Genomic DNA, 23609 nt, shown 5'->3' with positions numbered 1-23609 from the left:
AAGGATAAAATAAAAAGGAGATGGGATAAAGGACAGCCATGTCTGGCACATCGGAAAAGACGGACTGTTTACCTTTAACATAAATAAAGGTGGAAGGCTGAGAGTATAAAAGATGAATATATCTAAGAACGTGGGGACTAAAACCATGCCATTTTAAAGTGCCAAAGACACACAATTGATGGACGGAATGCAAAACAAATCAAAACATTTCCCCCCAGTCAAGAGATCTGGGTTAAATCCATAATTCTTTTGCTCACCATGCCATCCCAGGTTAGACCTGGCCATATGCAAATCAGTCTTGACCCTGTACCTCATGGGAACAGTCCAGCCCAAACTGCCTAGCCAAGTCCGCCCTAGACTGGAAACAAGCATCCGAGGACTAGTTTTGGGATTTCACCCCTCTTCAGCCAGGATAGCTTGATTCCAGTGGCACAGTGAGCCCAGGACCTATGTCTAGGCATAACTGGGGCACTTAGGGTGAGAAAGCAAAAGACAGACAATTGATGGACGGAATGCAGAACAAATGAAAACATTCACCTCCAGGCAAGAGATATGGGTTAAATCCATCATTCTTTTGCTCACCATGCCACCGCAGTTTAGACCAGGCCATATGCAAACCAGTCTTGACCCTGTGCCTCATGGGAACAGTCCAGCCGAAACTGCCAAGCCAGGTCCTCCCTGGACCAGAAACAAGCATCCTAGGACAGGTTTCAGGGTTTCACCTCTCTTCAGCCAGTGTCCCTTGCTCACTGTGCCACTGGATTCAAGCTAGCCCGGCTGAAAAAGGGTGACATACCCTGAAACTGGTCCCAGGATGCCTGTTACCGGTCCAGGGAGGAACTGGCCTGGCTGCTCGTTTTGGAGTGTTCCCATGAGGAACAGGGTCAAGACTGATTTGCATATGGCTGGGTCCAAACTGGGGTGGCGTAGTGGGCAATTTAACGATGGATTTAACCCAGATCTTTTGACTGGGGGAGAATGTTTGCATTGTCAGCATTCCGTCCATCATTTGTTTGCTGTAACACTTTTTGCCTTAAGTGGGATGGGTTTGCCCAGACGTGGGTCCCTTGCTCACTGTGCCACTGAAGTTAAGCTAGCATGGCTGAAGAAGGGTGACATACCCTGAAATCGGTCCCAGGTTGCTTTTTTTCTGGTCCAGGGAGGACCTGGCCTGGCAGTTTGGGCTGGACCGTTCCCATGAGGCACAGGGTCAAGACTGATTTGCATTTGGCTGGGTCCAAACTGGGGTGGCGTAGTGGGCAAAAGAACAATGGATTTAACCCAGATCTTTTGACTGAGAAAGATTACATTGTCAGCATTCCGTCCATCATTTGTTTGCTGTAACGTTTTAAAGTGCCAAGCATAAAATCCCAATTAACACGGTCAAAAGCTTTTTCAGCGGCTAAAGTTATAGCCAAACTGGGTATGTCCGACTTAGACGCCGTATGGATGATGTTGGGAAAGGTTGAGGAGTAATCAGAAATAAAAAGTTTTTTCACGAATCCTGATAGGTTAGTCCAGATTTAATAGGCATTCATCAACTTGATGTGTATACAAGGGCCTTTGCAAACATCTTGCAGTCCGTGTTAATAAGCGAGGAGAGCCTGTAATTCCCACACTTTGATAAGTCTTTACCTTTCTTGGGAAGCAGGCAAAGGATTGCCTGTGAAAAGGTTCCTTGTGTGCAATCTTGGGTGACAAAAGGGGAAATTAAGAGAACTAATTGTGGAAGTAGGAGAGGTGCACAATGAGAATAAAAATGAACAGAAAAACCAACAGGACCAGGAGCTGTATCTTTGGGAAGTAGAAGGAGAGCATTTCTGAGCTCTTTCTCAGTTATGTCACCATCCAATGCAGAGAGGTCTAGTGTATGATCCATCAACTTAGGGATAAATTGGAAAAAAGCATCTAATAATTATAATAATTCCATTTATAGAGCGCCTGGTTACACCCAACGGTGTGCCCCCATGCTGGAAACCATTCTCCTAAAGGGAACCGATGAAAAAGAAGCCTAGATACTAGACAGAACAAAGTGCAGAAAGAGGACCCAAGGATGGAAGAGGCAGGTTTTTAGTTTTTTACGGAAGGTATTTTCCTAGGACTCCGCTCATAGGGAGAAGGGTAAGGAGTTCCAATTTCTGGCTGCCAGGTAGCCAAATGAGTGCACACCCGTTCTAGCTCTTTGAACTTTAGAGATCTTAATCAAATGAGCTGCAGTCAATCTCAAATTATGGGCAGGATGGTGAGGAGTTAGTATATGATGGAGATAACTGGCACCTTTCCCCTGCAAACTATGATGGCAATAGCACATGGCTTTATAGAGCATTTTTTTTTACTGGCAAGTGGAGAGTGTCAAAAGTAACCCTGGGCTTAGTTTGCGTAGTATACTTTAAATTACACGTAGTACTGCAGAGCATACGGCACTGTGTTCTTGTGTGCACTGTGAAATAATTGCAAATGGCTTCTTGCACGGTACCAGTTATTATAAAATAAGTATCTCTGTCTTTATATGCTAAAGAGCAAATAGTACTTTACTATACTGAACAATTAGCGAGCGATTTTGGGATCCTCCCTAACCTAGGGGGAGAACCAAGCAGATGCCTTGAAAACAAAAAGCACATCTTGTTGAACTATTCGGTGGTGGTCCCATCCTCTTAGGACCACCCCAAGCACAGTTATTGGCAAAAAACAATCAAAACCAAAGGCCCTGCAAAGCATTATGGGATGAGATTAGCAGTGGGCAGTGAATATTATAGTATCCAGTATCAAAATAATTCTACAAAGAGCTGCAGTTCAACTAGTTTTCACTAGATGTCCCTCAATGCTAATCTCGTCCCATAATGCTTTGCAGGGCCTTTAGTTGGGATTGTTTTTTTTTGCCAACAACTGTGCTTGGGGTGGTCCTAAGAGGATGGGACCACCACCGAAGTTCAACAAGATGTGCGTTTTGGTTATGCTCTTTGTGTTCAAGGCATCTGCTTAATCCTCCCTCTTGGTTAGGGGGGACCCAAAAATCATCACCTCTCTCATTGCCTAATGTTTACATTGAAAAAGTTTTTTTTTTGTAAATTGGTTATCTGCTTTTTAGCATGTAAAATTGCTTTATTAAAGCATCTGATGATGTTTGCTGCTATGCTACGTAATTAAGCACAGTTTTTGTTCTGTGCTACATGCAATTTGCAGAGTGCGAATTAGTACAAACTACATATGCTCCATTAGCATAGCGTAATACTATGCATATGCACCGTTAGCATAGCGTAGTACCATGCCTAGGGATAGTCGAGAGCTCTAACAGAGGCTTTTGTTGGCAAATTGGGAACCAGACGTGTAGCCGCATTTTGGATGCGTTGCTGTTTGTTGAGACTTTTATTGCTACTCTTACATAGAGAATATTTCCATAGTCGAGCTGAGATGTCATAAGGGCATAAACAAGGGTTTTTCTCACTGATAAAGGAAGTGCGTCTAAGATTTTCCTTAGAACTTTGAGGGTTCAAAAGTATTTTTCAGCAACCTTCTTAATATATGTTTTTAAGGAGAGTTTGGGGTTGATCCAGACTCAGAGATTTTATGTTTCTTTCTACAGGATCGGGATAGGGCCCAAGGTCTGGGGCCACCATGCTGAGGATCAGATAGAGGGGTCCTTTTCCACAATCAGCACCTCAGTTTTACTGCAATTCAATTTAAGGTAGTTATTAGTCATCCAGGTGGCAAGTTCGCTCAAATAGAAGGAAAACTGGTTAGCTGCGAGTGTTGAGATAAGGTGACAATTAGTTGCATGTCATCCGCGTAAGAAACAATGGTGACTTTATATTTCTCAACAATGCCTCCCAAGGGTCCAATATATAGATTAAAAAAAGTTGAGCTCAATATTGAGCCCTGTGGGACTGCTTGTGAAAGTGGGATGTTTTTAGAAATATGTGGGTGCTGTTCAACTTGGAAACTACAATCATGAAGAAAGGAGGTCAGCCATCTTAAGGCTGAGCCCTCGATCCCACAGGTACTTAATCTCTGAAGGAGCACATTGTGGGACACGGTATCAAAGGCTGCACAGAGGTCCTACAAGACCAGAGCAGAAGTCTGGCCATCATCCGTGCACTTATGCAAGGTCTCAGTTGTGAAAAGCAACATTGACTCCATGGAGTGGGTGACTCGAAAACCTGATTGCGAAGGATGAAATAGGTTGTTTTGATTGATGTGGGTCACCATTTGAGAATTCACCACTTTCTCTGCAATTTTGGAAAAATAAGGCAAGAACGAAATGGGGCGAAGATTTTGTAACAAACCCGGATCAGCAGAAGGTTTTTTTTCTTTAATGGAACAACAATAGCCTTTTTCCAATTCAGAGGGGGACTTCGCCACAGTGGTAGGAGAGACCGGGACGTTGTTGTACATAGGGCAGGATAATATCAAGACCTTTCCTTAGGACTTTAGGTGAGGCTTGGTCCACTTGGGAGCCCGATTTGATGCTCAAGGCCAGACCTTTGAGGTCCACCAACATCGGAGATTTAAACTTCGAGAGGGTGCTACCTTCAAACAGGATATTGGTGTAAAAGTTGGAGCAAGTGCCATTGTAAGCATCAGGTGGAAAGGAGTTATATATTTGTGCTACGTTTGTAGCAAAAAAGTCAGCAATCTTGTTGCAGGACTCAAAAAATCCGGGAGCCAGGGCCAGAGTACGCTCCAGTGAGGATAGGGATTTAAAGATAGAGAATAGTTATTTAGAGGAGTTTTCAGTTTGCTCTATTCTGTCAGCATAGTAAGCTGCACAGGTTTTTCTGTTAAGTACATGATAGATTTTTAGCTCATTCTTTTATTAATTTCAGAATAAACCTTTCTCCATTGGTGCTCCAGGTGCATGCAGGATTTTTTGGCTGAACCAAGGCGTCGAGTGGTACGCCTCTGAGGAGTGCTGGTTGTCCAAGGGACAATTGTATCCATTGCTCCTAAGATCCACTTTCCGACTTCCGAATTAGCAGAGTTGACATCATCTCCCAATTGGAGATGATTCTGCTGGAGAATATGAGTGAAGCTTTCTGTGTTAAACCAAGACCATTTCCTGCGAGTGGCATTCAGACAGGTCCTGGCAGGAGGAAGGTGTTTGGCCAAGGGGGTGGAAAAAGCTACCAAATGGTGGTCCGACCAAGGAACCGCAGTCGGAGATTGCACTATGATCTCAGAACAATTGGAGAAGATAGGGTCTAATGGTGAACAACCTTTACAACGCAACTTTTACAACGCACTACCATTACAACGAAACTTTTACAACGCAAGTGGATTTACAATGCAAGATTTTACAAGGCAAGATTTTACAACGCAAGTGCCTTTACAACGCAAGTACTTTTACAACGCAATTATAATGTGTTATATGTAATATGATTTATATATCATTATTTAAAAATTTGCATTAATTATATTTATATTTTTATGTTTATATGTTCGAAATATTGAATTATTGCATTATTATTTTAAATGTTTTATAATAATTATACATTTATATAATATTATTAATACTTAGGTATTATATTTAAATTATTGTTACTAATACTCATTTCAATGAATCAATAGTGTAGTATTATTATTTAAAATAGTGAAAAAATGTAAAAATTTACTTTGTAGTATTAATAAAAAAAAAGATGTATTATTATTTAAAAATGTATTAAAAGAGTAAATAGTATTGTTTTGAAACTCAGAAAATAAATATAAATACATTTTAATACTCAAGTTCAATCAATTAATACTGTAGTATTATTATTTAAAAATGGTTAAAAAATGTAAAAAGTAATTTTGAAGTATTAATAAAAAAATAGAATTATTATTATTTAAAAATGTATTATAAAAGTAAATAGTATTGTTTTGAAACTTAGAAAATAAATATAAATGCATTTTAGTACTCAAGTTCAATGAATTAATACGGTAGTATTAATTTTAAAAAAAATTAAATGTTGGCTATGTTTATAAAAGTGGTTTTCATTTTTTATTATTTTTTTAAGAGTTTTATGGTATTATTTAAATACATAAAAATAACTATTTATTTACATTTTATTTAAAAAAAATGAAAAAATTAAAACAAATCTATAAAATTGTATTAAAAGTGATAGTTTAAAAATAAGATTTATTTATTATAATTATTAGTTGTAACATTTATTAATACTAATTTATAAAAAAAGTTCCCACGATTTTGCATTGATTTCAATGGAAGTAATTGTCCTTTATATATTTCCATAGTTGAAGCTGGTTGTCCCGCGGAACTGAAAATGAAGGTTAAAAAGAAGAAGAAATGCAATCTTTTGAAAGGAAATGGGATAACAATACAGGTAAGGATAATATTACATTATTTTTGAAGTAATAACTTATAAAAAAGAGGTTTAGATTAAATAAATACATTATTATAAATCAATAATACATTGTTTGGTTTTTGTATTTTTTTATTTAAAAAATATAACAAAATAGCATATTATTCAAGGAAATGTATTCATATTTTTCTGAATTTTAATGTATTTTATTTATTTAAATAATAAAATATGAAAAAATTAAATTCAAATAGTCCCTTTTTAATCTTTGCAGCTTTTGATGACGTAAGTACGTAAACGTGAACGTAAGTGGCCATTTTGCAGAGGAACGATGGAGGAAGCAGCTGGAAGCTGATCTGCGTCCAGGTAGGAAACATTTCAAATTATTATTTATACATGTTAAGTGAAAAAAGTATACATATATTGTAAAGAAGGGATAAGGAGAGATTGCAGTTCACGTATGTGATGTAAATATTGTAAAATAGCATGTCGCCGATCATGTAATTAGAGTATGCCATGTCGGGTCGTAGAAAGTAAAAGTTAAAGAGAAAAGTTATTTTTGATAAGATTTTATTGATTTTCATCCCCCTTAGAAAAGTTAAGATCTGCCGCCCCCATGACGCCCAAAAATGGTTCACAGATGATTTGAAAACCCTTTAACTGGACCTTAGACGGTCCGAACGCAATTGGAGACGCAATTACTGTCCTTCTCTGCGAGCCAAATATAAGCTCCTTTTGATTAATTACAAGAAGGCTATTCTCTCAGCCAAAACTACATATTTTTCTGAAAGAATATCTCTATCAGCTAATAAACCTAAGGAAATTTTTTCCATAGTCCGCAACTTAGTTGCTTCGGACAGAGCTAACTCCAATCCCGTCCCCTCTCAAGCTCTTTGTCTGTCTCTTGACGACTTCTTTCTAGAGATGATCGCGAAGATCAAATCTAATATTCCTCCAACTGTTTCACCCCCTCTTTCCCCTCCCCTTCCTTCACCTCCTTTCCCTTCTTTGTTCCTTGAGCAGTTTCCACCCATCTCCCTAAACACCTTTCTGGCTTTACTCTGGAAAGTAAAGTCAGGCTCCCCGGCTGACTGTGCTCCAGCCCATATTCTAAGAGAGCTTCTCACTCATTGTCCTGATCCCTTTCTTTCCCTCCTTAACTCCTCTATTTCCTCAGGCCTAGTTCCGCAATCTTTCAAATCCGCAATAGTTCGCCCCATCCTAAAAAAGCCTGGTACAGACCCTTCCCTCCCTTCCAACTTTAGACCCATTTCCCTTCTCCCTTATCTTGGAAAGATATTGGAGAGCTACACTACCTCTTGTCTCTCCTCCTTCATTGAGGATAACCATCTCTTGGCCTCCCACCAAGCAGGTTTCCGCCCAGCCCACTCTACTGAGTCAGTGGTCCTGTCCGTCCTAGACGAGCTCAAGAGTAAGGCGGATTCCAACTTGCCTCAAGCTCTGGTGCTCCTTGACCTGTCCGCTGCGTTTGACACGGTCGACCATTCCATCCTTCTCGACCGTGTCGGCGCGGCGGGCGTTCGGGGCACTGCTCTCTCTTGGCTCGCCTCCTTTCTTAACGGGCGGACACAGGCTGTCCACCTGTCCGGCCATACTGCACCAACCCGCCTGGTCCCCTGTGGGGTCCCCCAAGGCTCCTCCCTGTCCCCTCTTCTTTTTAATCTTTATATTCGTCCCCTTATTCTTTCTCTCCTTGACATGGGGGTCTCCGTATATAATTATGCGGATGACCTCCAGCTTGTCTTTGATCTCTTCTCCCCCCTGCACTCCCTACCTAAATTTCACTCCACTTTTGTTTTCATCTCGGAGTGGATGAACTGCAACCAACTTAAGCTTAATCTGGACAAAACTGAGTTGGTCCTGACTGGCCATTCCATCTCCCCTTGGTCGTCTGCCTTCTGGCCCTCCACCTTTGGCCCTTCGCCCATTCCAGCGGCCTCTGCAAAGACATTGGGCATTAAAGTTAGTGGGGACCTCTCCATGCATGCCCAGATTGGCTCTGTTGTCTCCTCATGTTTCCTCTCCCTCCGTATTATTCAGAAAGTGTCCCGTTTCTTTTCCACCGATGCCCTCAAACTTATCATGCTAGCAATGATTCTTTCCCGCCATGATTACGGGCATAGTCTCTACACGGGCATCCCGGCTTACGAACTGCGCCGATTGCAAGCCATGCAGAACCAGGCTGCTCGAATTATTCACCACCTGCCCAAATCTTCCCACATCACGCCTGTCTTGAAATCTCTTCATTGGCTTCCCATCTGCCAGAGATCTCTCTTTAAAATGGGATGCTTGGCCTTCATGGCCCGCATTCGTATTGCCCCAGCCTTCATCAACTCACTCATCACCCCCTACATTCCCATCCGTGCCCTCCGTTCTTCCAACCAATTCCTCGTCAACGTCCCGCGGTTTCGTAAATCCAAAACAGGAGGCACCAGATTTTCGGTATTAGCCCCCCGCTTCTGGAACAGCCTCCCCCTGTCTATCAGGTCGATCCCAACCCTCCTCCAATTTCGTAAAGCCCTCAAGACACATCTATTTTCTATAGCGTACTCCGGCTGATCCTCTCCTGGCATCTTCCACCCTTTTTTTTAGCTTCTACTCCCAGCGCCAGGAAGCCGCTTGGTCGCAGTGCGCTTTATCAAGAACTTTCTTCATTTCATTTCATTTCATCATAAATGAAATCTAAAGTTAATGTGTAATTGAAAAAATGGATTACGAAAAGAAGATTTTAAAAATGCATTTTTCGATAATTTCTTGCTGTTTTTTTGCTAAAAAATAACAATTTGTGGTTATTCGATTTTTGAAAAAAGCTTCTTCGATTTATTACCGTAATTTTGGAACTTAGATATTGTCTGATATATAATTTACTTTGTATGCGTTGTTTTTTGAAAGTGTTATGATTGACAGTGATACTATGATTTAGAAGGAGGGAATAATTTTTTACTTTGGATTGGTTCGTTAGTAAATATATAGTTATCTATATAATATATTATTGTAAATAGTAGAGGTGGAGATAGGGAGAATATGCTTTTTTGGAGGAAGATTTGTTTTTTTTTTATAATTGCATAGTATTTTAGCATTAAATTCGTTAATAGTTAGGGCGATATAGCGAGAACATGTTTTGTTAGGAGGTAGTATTTTATTTAGGATGCTATTATAATTCTCACAAATTGTTGATATATGAAATATAATTAATAATACGATCGATCAATAAAATATAACAACAAGGAGTGTCAAAGAGTACCATTTTTGTATATCTAGGTCTTTATCTGGATGTTTATCGTGAAACTTTATTTTGGGGTTTAACAACATAGAAGAATAATTGAGTATAATAGAAATATTTTTGGTTATTACTATGGTATTATATACAATTTCAAAAAAGATTTTGTGCTTGTAACCACAATTTTCTGAAAAATTATATGGTAATTTAAAGAAGCTTTTTCCAAGTTTATATTTTTAAGAAAAAAAAGAAGAAATTATTTTAAATTCAAAATGCATTTTTGTTGGAAAAATATATGTTGTCAGGTGGATGTCAAATTGGAAAGCATTTTACTAATTTTCTGAAAATTAAAAAAAATTTGGCAACTTGATATTTCGGATTATTGGGGTATTGTGATGTTTCAAACATTGGTTTAATACAGTTTGAAAACAGAAGAAAAAAATATCAGGTAAAAAAAAGATATGCAGACCCAACTAATTTAATAAAAAATGTTTTGGAAAAATGTGATAGCCAATTTTAATTAGTGTTTGTTTAAATTTAGGGCAAAGCAGGAAAGTAAGGTGCAAATGTTATTTAGAAACTTAGAATGTTAGCAACATTTTCAAGGTAGTCTAGAGCCACAGACAACGAAAATTGTTGTATAATACCCAATAGTCTCTCAGACATTTCCTTTGTTTTTTGTGTAACTCGTGGGTTTAGACTGCCAGCTAATGTTTGTGAAAGTCTCATTTCTTGGAAACTTTGCTCCTTCTTCAAAGTTTCCAAAAAAGAGTAGAAATTAGGGTGTGGTTTTCCAATTGTATGGTTGAAGGAGTTATGCCATCCCTCAATGGCATTATTTGTTTTAGCTTCTCCCTCTAAACAGCTCGTGTAACAGTTCCACTACTCCACATGGAAACGTGGCTTCCTCCTGCGACCCGATCTGCTTAGGTGCCCAATCCATGTGTCTTCAAAATAATTTAGAATGGGTGCCTATTTGTCTTCATTTACATTGTAATAATTTGATTCTGTAATGGCAGTGTAGTACTCATCTACACATTTTCGGGAGGCACAAAACAAAGAGCTGTTTTTTTAACTCAACTTGTAGTTTGCTATCTGTTGAGTATTCTGCAACCGGTGTTGTTTTCTGTAACTTACGCCAGAATGCCTGGGAAAAATTGAAAAAGCAACCCTGAATTTGGGTATCCGTGTACGTTTTACTGATCACATTGATCATGCTCAATTCAAAATCGATAATTATTTTCCTAGGACTTTTGGTTGTTGTATTTTTAATAACTGATAAAAGTTCAGTGTAGGTTGCAGAAGACTTATCAGGCAGTAAACTATATACTAAGGGGATCACATTATGGTTAATTTTAGCGTGTATAGTGTAAATTTGGGTGAAAGGATGGGGTGTACTTTTAAACGTCCCATCCATCATCCAAATTTCACTATTTTCTAATTTAACAAGGTTGCGGGGTGTACTAAAAATTAGAATTCATTTTTGAGGGTTTTCGTTGTAATGGAGAAGGAAGGGTTCATCAGCAATAGATATAGTAAGTTCATGTGGAATAACAATGTCAGAAAAAGTATGAGGTGTATTTACTTGTGTGTTACTTGCCTGCTTTTGTCTTTGTATAATTCGCCTCAGATTAGGAATTATAGGCATATTACTAGCTACATGACTGGGGACATGCTGTGCAATCTCTCTTAAAATGGATCCTGTAGAATCATTGGAGGTGCTTCCAAGTTCTTTCATCTCATTTAGGGTTTCCCTTACATCAATCTCCATTGCTGAGGCAGAGTGGTTATGATCAGTTGTTTTAATAATAATATTATCATGGGTAACCGCTCTGCCGTTGCAATGGGATGAGTAGTATTGCACGCACCTCCAATGATTTCTGGGAAAACTTATCCTTTCTTTACAATATATGTAACCTGCATGCTTAAGTAATTTGTTTCCTTTTCCTGGATTTTATATAAGTAGCTGTTTCCTGTGCACACATTATCTGTAAAGAAACAATGTTTTATTTTAGTATGTAAATTTAAATTACAAAAAAGACATAATATTAATTTACATTTTCTAAACTGCTACACCTTCATGGAGTTAGAATAGTAATTGTTACCCCTGCTCTATCCCAAACTTTCCCTACTGCTGCAACTTCCTGGAGTGAGAATAGTAATTCTTACCCCTACACTATCCCACACTTTCCCTACTGCTGCACCTTCTTGGAGTGAGAATAGTAATTCTTACCCCTACACTATCCCACACTTTTCCTACTGCTGCACCTTCCTGGAGTTAGAATAGTAATTGTTACCTCTGCTCTATCCCACACTTTCCCAACTGCTGCACCTTCCTGTAGTGAGAATAGTAATTCTTACCCCTACACTATCCCACACTTTCCCTACTGCTGCACCTTCCTGGAGTTAGAATAGTAATTCTTACCCCTATGCTATCCCACACTTTCCCTCCTGCTGCACCTTCCTGAAGTTAGAATAGTAAATCTTACCCCTACACTATCTCACAATTTCCCTAATGCTGCACCTTTCTGTAGTTAGAATAGTAATTCTTACCCCTGCTCTACCCCACACTTTTTCTACTGCTGCACATTCCTGGAGTTTGAATAGTAATGTGCTTTGTAATGTGCTTTTTAAATACCTTTTGATGTAGATGTTTTCTTCTTGTTCTAGTTTTTGTCCAGGGTTCTCGTTGTTTTCTGGTCTTTTTGGTTGTCTGGTCTTTTGGGATTCGCTTTTAGATTTTGTTGTAAGAAGATTTATTTGAGTATCTGAAGAAATTGAGACAAAAAAATGAAATGTAATATTTTATTTTAATGTTTGTGATACACTCAAATATGTTAATACTTTTCTGCATATGTTATATTACATTCAGATTACCATGTAACTTTACTACACTTTCCCTACTGCTGCACCTTCCTGTAGTGAGAATAGTAATTCTTACCCCTACATTATCCCACACTTTTCCTACTGCTGCACCTTCCTGGAGTTAGAATAGTAATTGTTACCCCTATGCTATCCCACACTTTCCCTCCTGCTGCACCTTCCTGGAGTTGGAATAGTAAATCTTACTCCTACACTATCCCACACTTTCCCTAATGCTGCACCTTCCTGGAGTTAGAATATTAATTCTTACCCCTACACTATCCCACATTTTCCCTACTGCTGTACCTTCCTGGAGTTAGAATAGTAATTCTTACCCCTATGCTATCCCACACTTTCCCTCCTGCTGCACCTTCCGGGAGTTAGAATAGTAAATCTTACCCCTACACTATCCCACACTTTCCCTAATGCTGCACCTTTCTGTAGTTAGAATAGTAATTCTTACCCATACTCTACCCCACACTTTTTCTACTGCTGCACATTCCTGGAGTTTGAAAAGTAATGTGCATTGTAATGTGCTTTTTAAATACCTTTTGATGTAGATGTTTTCTTCTTGGTCTAGTTTTTGTTCAGGTTTCTCGTTGTTTTCTGGTCTTTTTGGTTGTCTGGTCGTTTGGGATTCGCTTTTAGATTTTGTTGTAAGAAGATTTATTTGAGTACCTTAAAAAAAGGGGACAAGAAAATGAAATGTAATATTATATTTTAATGTTTGTGATACAGTCAAATATGTTAATACTTTTCTGCATATGTTATGTTACATTCACATTACCATGTGACTTTATTACACTTTCCCTACTGCTGCACCTTCCTGTAGTGAGAATAGTAATTCTTACCCCTACACTATCCCACATTTTCCCTACTGCTGCACCTTCCTGGAGTTAGAATAGTAATTCTTACCCCTATGCTATCCCACACTTTCCCTAATGCTGCACCTTTCTGGAGTTGGAATAGTAATGCTTACCCCTACACTATCCCACATTTTCTCTACTGCTGCACCTTCCTGGAGTTAGAATAGTAATTCTTACCCCTACACTATACCACATTTTCCCTACTGCTCCACCTTCCTGGAGTTAGAATAGTAATTCTTACCCCTATGCTATCCCACACTTTCCCTCCTGCTGCACCTTCCTGGAGTTAGAATAGTAAATCTTACCCCTACACTATCCCACACTTTCCCTAATGCTGCACCTTTCTGTAGTTAGAATAGTAATTCTTACCCATACTCTACCCCACACTTTTTCTACTGCTGCATCTTCCTGGAGTTTGAATAGTAATGTGGTTTGTAATGTGCTTTTTAAATACCTTTTGATGTAGATGTTTTCTTATTGGTCTAGTTTTTGTTCAGGTTTCTCGTTGTTTTCTGGTCTTTTTGGCTGTCTGGTCTTTTGGGATTTGCTTTTAGATTTTGTTGTAAGAAGATTTATTTGAGTATCTGAAAAAAATGAGACAAAAAAATGAAATGTAATATTTTATGTTAATGTTTGTGATACAGTCAAATATGTTAATACTTTTCTGCACATGTTATATTACATTCACATTACCATGTAACTTTACTACACTTTCCCTACTGCTGTACCTTCCTGGAGTGAGAATAGTAATTATTACCCCTACTCTATCTCATACTTTCACTACTGCTGCACCTTTCTGGAGTGAGAATAGTAATTATTACCCCTACTCTATCCCATACTTTCTGTACTGCTGCACCTTCCTGGAGTGAGAATAGTAATTGTTAGCCCTGCTCTATCCCAAACCTTCCCTACTGCTGCACCTTCCTGGAGTTAGAATAGTAAGTTTTTACCCCTACACTATCCCATACTTTCCCTACTGCTGCACCTTCCTGGAGTTAGAATAGTAATTCTTACCCTTACTCTATCCCACACTTTCCCTACTGCTGCACCTTCCTGGAGTGAGAATAGTAAATCTTACCCCTACACTATCCCACACTTTCCCTACTGCTGCACCTTCCAGGAGTTAGAATAGTAATTTTTACCCCTACACTATCCCACACTTTACCTACTGTTGCACCTTTCAGAAGTTAGAATAGTAATTTTTACCCCTATACTATCCCACACTTTTCCTAGTGCTGCAACTTTTTGGAGTTATAATAGTAATTGATCTCTTTACACCTTTCTACACTTTCCCTGCTGCTACCACTTTCTGGAGTTTGAATAGTAATTGATACCTCCACAGTTTCACACATTTTTCCTACTGCTGCAACTTCATGGAGTTCTCTAAATTATTTTTATCTCTACACTTTCTTATTCTTTTACAATCTTTTCTTTCTTAATGAATCCAGTTTAAAAATGCAGTTATGTTAATTATAATATATTTACCTTCTTTAAAATTCGACGTTTCAAGTTTAAAGAAATATGGGGGTTTTTTGTTTTTGAATTTCTCTGTGAAAATCAGATTAAAAATATGTGGATTAGCAAATGTTTTTACGTTTTATTAATTGAGAATTATGATTTCTAAAATTTAGAAAAATACCTTTAAATTATTCTTGAAGAAGAGTGTGGATTCTGTAGCAAAATCAAATTTACTTTAACTTGGCTTTTTCGTCACACTTTATAGTAGATCGACTCTAGAAAAAAATTTAACATTTGGTGATGTTTGTAAAATTATATATGTTCATTGCATTAAAAATACATTTAATTAATGAACAATTTTAGTTACATTTCATTCTGCTTTAAATATGTAGGGCTTTATATTTATTGTTATATGTATCCATATTTGAAGTAATATCTTGGTGATATATTATTTCCTTTAAATTGGAAAAACAAACTTATTAGGGACAGCGTTTTAAATGATTCTAGAAAACATTTCTATCATTCATTTTAGTAACTCACTTGTATTACGAAAAAAATGCTCCTTAAATCGATTCCGGTCTTTTCTTGATGAAGATGTCAGAGGGTCAGCTTTTGGCGTCTGGTCACGCTGGGAGTTGAGAATCAACTGATTTTATAATGGTGTCCGGCTCGTATTTATAAGTTTTAGTCAGTGTCATTGCTATTTTTAAGAAACACAGCGTTGGTATTATTTTTTTAATACAAATCATTACTGTGGAAAGTTATAATTTAAAACTGCATGTAAAGATGTGATGTTTTCACTTTTTCGTTCGGTTTTGGCATCCATTTTGAAAGTAGTATTGTCGTATTATTTTCATGTAAAGAGTTGTAGGACATATTTAGGAACTACACATTTTAAAATGGCGACTATGTATATGTATAATGTTTATATTTACGAATAATTATTTTCTTTCATAGTAATATATTGTAAGTTTATTATATATCTAAATTCGTTGCCTTTGTAAAAAATTTCAATAGTTACGAATACATGAGAAATTATTTTTAATACCCGGGTATTAATTTTAATACTCGAGTATTAATTTTAATAAAATCGTTGCATTTCTTTAAATTAACGTTCAGTTTTTCTCTACATTTTAAGACACTTCCCCACCCAAAAACCCCTAATTTCCCTGCATCCCGTGCCAGGTTTTATTTTACAAAAAAAAAGTATAATGTTTATATATACGAATAATTATTTTATTTCATAGTATTATATTGTAAGTTTATTATATATTTAAATTTGTTGCCTGTGTAAAAATTTTCAATAGTTACGAATACACGAGTATTTATTTTTGATACTCGGGTATTACTTGTAATACTTGAGTATTACTTTTAATAAAATCGTTGCCTTTCTTTAAATTTACGTTCAGTTTTTCTCTACTTTTTAAGACACTTCCCCACCCAAAAACCCCTAATTTCCCAACGCTGTGTTTCTTAAAAATAACAATGACACTGACTAAAACTTATAAATACGAGCCAGACATCATTTTAAAATCAGTTGATTCTCAACTCCCAGAGTGACCAGACACCAAAAGCTGACCCTCTGACCTCTTCATCAAGATAAGACCGGAATCGATTTAAGGAGCATTTTTTTCGTAATACAAGTGAGTTACTAAAATGAATGATAGAAATGTTTTCTAGAATCATTTAAAACGCTGTCCCTAATAAGTTTGTTTTTCCAATTTAAAGGAAATAATATATCACCAAGATATTACTTCAAATATGGATACATATATCAATAAATATAAAGCCCTACATATTTAAAGCAGAATGAAATGTAACTAAAATTGTTTATTAATTAAATTTATTTTTAATGCAATAAAGATATATCATTTTACAAACATCACCAAATGTTACATTTTTTTCTAGAGTCGAACTACTATAAAGTGCGACGAAAAAGCCAAGTTAAAGTAAATTTGATTTTGCTACAGAATTCCCACTCCTCTTCAAGAATAATTTAAAGGAATTTTTCTAAATTTTAGAAATCATAATTCTCAATTAATAAAACGTAAAAACATTTGCTAATCCACATATTTTTAATCTGATTTTCACAGAGAAATTCAAAAACGAAAAAAAAATTATTTCTTTAAACTTGAAACGTCGAATTTTAAAGAAGGTAAATATATTATAATTAACATAACTGCATTTTTAAACTGGATTCATTAAGAAAGAAAAGATTGTAAAAGCATAAGAAAGTGTAGAGATAAAAATAATTTAGAGAACTCCATGAAGTTACAGCAGTAGGAAAAATGTGTGAAACTGTGGAGGTATCAATTACTATTCAAACTCCAGAAAGTGGTAGCAGCAGGGAAAGTGTAGAAAGGTGTAAAGATATCAATTACTATTCTAACTCCAAAAAGTTGCAGCACTAGGAAAATTACTATTCTAACCTCTGAAAGGTGCAACAGTAGGTAAAGTGTGGGATAGTGTAGGGGTAAAAAATACTATTCTAACTCCTGGAAGGTGCAGCAGTAGGGAAAGTGTGAGATAGTGTAGGGGTAAGATTTACTATTCTCACTCCAGGAAGGTGCAGCAGTAGGGAAAGTGTGGGATAGAGTTAGGGTACGAATTACTATTCTGACTCCAGGAAGGTGCAGCAGTAGGGAAAGTGTGGGATAGTGTAGGGGTAAGAATTACTATTCTCACTCCAGGACGGTGCTGCAGTAGGGAAAGTATGGGATAGAGTAGGGGTAATAATTACTATTCTCACTCCAGGAAGGTGCAGCAGTAGGGAAAGTATGGGATAGAGTAGGGGTAATAATTACTATTCCAATTCCAGGAAGGTGCAGCAGTAGGGAAAGTGTGGGATAGAGTAGGGGTAATAATTACTATTCCAATTCCAGGAAGGTTCAGCAGTAGGGAAAGTGTGGGATAGAGTAAGGGTAAGAATTACTATTCTCACTCCAGGAAGGTGCAGCAGTAGGGAAAGTATGGGATAGAGTAGGGGTAATAATTACTATTCTTACTCCAGGAAGGTGCAGCAGTAGGGAAAGTATGGGATAGAGTAGGGGTGATAATTACTATTCTCACTCCTTGAAGGTGCAGCACTAGGGAAAGTGTAGTAAAGTTACATGGTAATGTGAATATAATATAACATATGCAGAAAAGTATTTACATATTTGAGTGCATCTTAAACATTAAATTAAAATATTATTTTTCATGTTTTGTCTAATTTTTTCCAGATACTAAAATAAATCTTAAAACAAAATCAAAAAGCGAATCCCAGAAGACCAGACAACCAAAAGACCAGAAAGAAACGAGAAACCTGACCAAAAACTAGAGGAAAAAGAAAACATCTACATCAAAAGGTATTTAAAAAGCACATTACAAAACACATTACTATTAAAAATCCAGGAAGGTGCAGCAGTAGAAAAAGTGTGGGATAGAGCAGGGGTAAGAATTACTATTCCAAATCCAGGAAGGTGCAGCAGTAGGGAAAGTGTGGGATAGAGCAGGGATAACAATTACTATTCTCACTCCAGGAAGGTGCAGCAGTAGGGAAAATGTGGGATAGTATAGGGGTAATAATTACTATTCCCACTCCAGGAAGGTGCAGCAGTAAAAAAAAGTGTGGGATAGAGCAGGGGTAATAATTACTATTCCAATTCCAGGAAGGTGCAGCAGTAGGGAAAATGTGGGATAGAGCAGGGGTAACAATTACTATTCTCACTCCAGGAAGGTGCAGCAGTAGGGAAAGTGTGGGATAGTGTAGAGTTAAAAATTACTATTCTAACTCCAGGAAGGTGCAGCAGTACGGAAAGTTTGGGATAGAGCAGGGGTAACAATTACTATTCACACTCCAGGAAGGTGCAGCAGTACACAAAGTATGGGATAGAGTAGGGGTAATAATTACTATTCTCACTCCAGAAAGGTGCAGCAGCAGTGAAAGTATGAGATAGAGTAGGGGTAATAATTACTATTCTCACTCCAGGAAGGTGCAGCAGTAGGGAAAGTGTAGCAAAGATACATGGTACTGTGAATGTAATATAACATGTGCAAAAAAGTATTAACATGTTTGACTGTATCGCAAATATTAAAATAAAATATTACATTTCATTTTTTTGTCTAATTTTTTGCAGATACTCAAATAAATCTTCTTACAACAAAATCTAAAAGTGAATCTCAAAAAACCAGACAGCCAAAAAGACCAGAAAACAACAAGAAACCTGAACAAAAACTAGACCAAGAAGAAAACATCTACATCAAAAGGTATTCAAAAAGCACATTACAAAGCACATTACTATTCAAACTCCAGGAAGGTGCAGCAGTAGAACAAGTGTGGGGTAGAGTATGGGTAAGAATTACTATTCTAACTACAGAAAGGTGCAGCATTAGGGAAAGTGTGGGATAGTGTAGGGGTAAGATTTACTATTCTAACTCCAGGAAGGAGCAGCAGGAGGGAAAGTGTGGGATAGCATAGGGGTAAGAATTACTATTCTAACTCCAGGAAGGTGCAGCAGTAGGGAAAATGTGGGATAGTGTAGGGGTAAGAATTAATATTCTAACTCCAGGAAAGTGCAGCAGTAGAGAAAATGTGGGATAGTGTAGGGGTAAGAATTACTATTCCAACTCCAGAAAGGTGCAGCATTAGGGAAAGTGTGGGATAGCATAGGGGTAAGAATTACTATTCTAACTCCAGGAAGGTGCAGCAGTAGGGAAAATGTGGGATAGTGTAGGGGTAAGAATTTCTATTCTCACTACAGGAAGGTGCAGCAGTAGGGAACGTGTAGTAAAGTTACATGGTAATGTGAATGTAACATAACATATGCAGAAAAGTATTAACATATTTGACTGTATCACAAACATTAAAATAAAATATTACATTTCATTTTTTTGTCTCATGTTTTTCAGATACTCAAATAAATTTTCTTACAACAAAATCTAAAAGCGAATCACAAAAGACCAGACAACCAAAAAGACCAGAAAACAACGAGAAACCTGAACAAAAACTAGACCAAGAAGAAAACATCTACATCAAAAGGTATTTAAAAAGCACTTTACAAAGCACATTACTATTCAAACTCCAGGAATGTGCAGCAGTAGAAAAAGTGTGGGGTAGAGTATGGGTAAGAATTACTATTCTCACTACAGAAAGGTGCAGCATTAGGGAAAGTGTGGGATAGTGTAGGGGTAAGATTTACTATTCTAACTCCAGGAAGGTGCAGCAGGAGGGAAAGTGTGGGATAGCATAGGGGTAAGAATTACTATTCTAACTCCAGGAAGGTGCAGCAGTAGAGAAAATGTGGGATAGTGTAGGGGTAAGAATTAATATTCTAACTCCAGGAAGGTGCAGCATTAGGGAAAGTGTGGGATAGTGTAGGGGTAAGATTTAGTATTCCAACTCCAGGAAGGTGCAGCAGGAGGGAAAGTGTGGGAAAGCATAGGGGTAACAATTACTATTCTAACTCCGGGAAGGTGCAGCAGTAGGGAAAGTGTGGGATAGTGTAGGGGTAAGAATTACTATTCTCACTACAGGAAGGTGCAGCAGTAGGGAAAGTGTAGTAAAGTTACATGGTAATGTGAATGTAATATGACATATGCAGAAAAGTATTAACATATTTGACTGTATCACAAACATTAAAATAAAATATTACATTTCATTGTTTTGTCTCAATTTCTTCAGATACTCAAATAAATCTTCTTACAACAAAATCTAAAAGCGAATCCCAAAAGACCAGACAACCAAAAAGACCAGAAAACAACGAGAAACCTGAACAAAAACTAGACCAAGAAGAAAACATCTACATCAAAAGGTATTTAAAAAGCACATTACAAAGCACATTACTATTCACACTCCAGGAATGTGCAGCAGTAGAAAAAGTGTGGGGTAGAGCAGGGGTAAGAATTACTATTCTAACTACAGAAAGGTGCAGCATTAGGGAAATTGTGGGATAGTGTAGGGGTAAGATTTACTATTCTAACTCCAGGAAGGTGCAGCAGGAGGGAAAGTGTGGGATAGCATAGGGGGTAAGAATTACTATTCTAACTCCAGGAAGGTGCAGCAGTAGGGAAAGTGTGGGATAGTGTAGGGGTAAGAATTACTATTCTCACTACAGGAAGGTGCAGCAGTTTGGAAAGTGTGGGATAGGGCAGGGGTAACAATTACTATTCTAACTCCAGGAAGGTGCAGCAGTAGGGAAAGTGTGGGATAGTGTAGGGGCAAGAATTACTATTCTCACTCCAAGAAGGTGCAGAAGTAGGGAAAGTGTGGGATAGTGTAGGGGTACGAATTACTATTCTCATTTCAGGAAGGTGCAGCAGTATGGAAAGTTTGGGATAGAGCATGTGTAACAATTACTATGCTAACTCCATGAAGGTGCAGCAGTTTAGAAAATGTAAATTATTATTATGTCTTTTTTGCAATTTAAATTTACATACTAAAATAAAACATTGTTTCTTTACAGATAATGTGTGCACAGAAACAGCTACTTATATAAAATCCAGAAAAGGAAACATATTACTTAAGCATGCAGGTTACATATATTGTAAAGAAAGGATAAGTTTTCCCAGAAATCATTGGAGGTGCGTGCAATACTACTCATCCCATTGCAGCGGCAGAGCGGTTACCCATGATAATATTATTATTAAAACAACTGATCATAACCACTCTGCCTCTGCAATGGAGATTGATGTAAGGGAAACCCTAAATGAGATGAAAGAACTTGCAAGCACCTCCAATGATTCCACAGGATCCATTTTAAGAGAGATTGCACAGCATGTCCCCAGTCATGTAGCTAGTAATATGCCTATAATTCAAAATCTGAGGCGAGTTATACAAAGACAAAAGCAGGCAAGTAACACACAAGTAAATACACCTCATACTTTTTCTGACATTGTTATTCCACATAAACTTACTATTTCCTTTGCTGATGAACCCTTCCTTCTCCATGACAACGAAAACCCTCAAAAATGAATTCTAATTTTTAGTACACCCCGCAACCTTGTTAAGTTAGAAAATAGTGAAATTTGGATGATGGATGGGACGTTTAAAAGTACACCCCATCCTTTCACCCAAATTTACACTATACACGCTAAAATTAACCATAATGTGATCCCCTTAGTATATCGTTTACTGCCTGATAAGTCTTCTGCAACCTACACTGAACTTTTATCAGTTATTAAAAATACAACAACCAAAAGTCCTAGGAAAATAATTATCGATTTTGAATTGAGCATGGTCAATGTGATCAGTAAAATGTACACGGATACCCAAATTCAGGGTTGTTTTTTCCATTTTTCCCAGGCATTCTGGCGTAAGTTACAGGAAACAACCCTGGTTGCAGAATACTCAACAGATAGCAAACTACAAGTTGAGTTAAAAAAAATTAACAGCTCTTTGTTTTGTGCCTCCCGAAAGTGTAGATGAGTACTACACTGCCATTACAGAATCAAATTATTACAATGTAAATGAAGACAAATTGGCACCCATTCTAAAATATTTTGAAGACACATGGATTGGGCACCTAAGCAGATCGGGTCGCAGGAGGAAGCCACGTTTCCATGTGGAGTGGTGGAACTGTTACACGAGCTGTTTAGAGGGAGAAGCTAAAACAAATAATGCCATTGAGGGATGGCATAACTCCTTCAACCATACAATTGGAAAACCACACCCTAATTTCTACTCTTTTTTGGAAACTTTGAAGAAGGAGCAAAGTTTCCAAGAAATTAGACTTTCACAAACATTAGCTGGCAGTCTAAACCCACGAGTTACACAAAAAACAAAGGAAATGTCTGAGAGACTATTGGGTATTATACAACAATTTTCGTTGTCTGTGGCTCTAGACTACCTTGAAAATGTTGCTAACATTTTAAGTTTCTAAATAACATTTGCACCTTACTTTCCTGCTTTGCCCTAAATTTAAACAAACACTAATTAAAATTGGCTATCACATTTTTCCAAAACATTTTTTATTAAATTAGTTGGGTCTGCATATCTTTTTTACCGGATATTTTTTTCTTCTATGTTTTCAAACTGTATTAAACCAATGTTTGAAACATCACAATACCCCAATAATCCGAATTATCAAGTTGCCAATTTTTTTTTAATTTTCAGAAAATTAGTCAAATGCTTTCCAATTTGACATCCACCTGACAACATATTTTTTTCCAACAGAAAAATGCATTTTGAATTTAAATTAACTTTTTCTTTTTTTTCTTAAAAATATAAACTTGGAAAAAGCTTCTTTAAATTACCATATAATTTTTCAAAAAATTGTGGTTACAAGCACAAAATCTTTTTTGAAATTGTATATAATACCATAGTAATAACCAAAAATATTTCTATTATACTCAATTATTCTTCTATGTTGTTAAACCCCAAAATAAAGTTTCACGATAAACATCCAGATAAAGACCTAGATATACAAAAATGGTACTCTTTGACACTCCTTGTTGTTATATTTTGTTGATCGATCGCATTATTAATTAAATTTCATATATCAACAATTTGTGAGAATTATAATAGCATCCTAAATAAAATACTACCTCCTAACAAAACATTTTCTCGCTATATCGCCCTAACTATTAACAAATTTAATGCTAAAATACTATGCAATTTATCAAAAAAAACAAATCTTCCTCCAGAAAAGCATATTTTCCCTATCTCCACCTCTACTATTTACAATAATAAATTATATAGATAACGATATATTTACTAACGAACCAATCCAAAGTAAAAAATTATTCCCTCCTTCTAAATCATAGTATCACTGTCAATCATAACAGTTTCAAAAAACAACGCTTACAAAGTAAATTATATATCAGACAATATCCAAGTTCCAAAATTACGGTAATAAATCGAAGAAGCTTTTTTCAAAAATCGAATAACCACAAATTGTTATTTTTTAGCAAAAA

This window comes from Lissotriton helveticus, chromosome 1_2 (assembly GCF_964261635.1).
Source record: "Lissotriton helveticus chromosome 1_2, aLisHel1.1, whole genome shotgun sequence".
NCBI lineage: Eukaryota > Metazoa > Chordata > Amphibia > Caudata > Salamandridae > Lissotriton > Lissotriton helveticus.
This window is presented reverse-complemented; position numbering follows the sequence as displayed.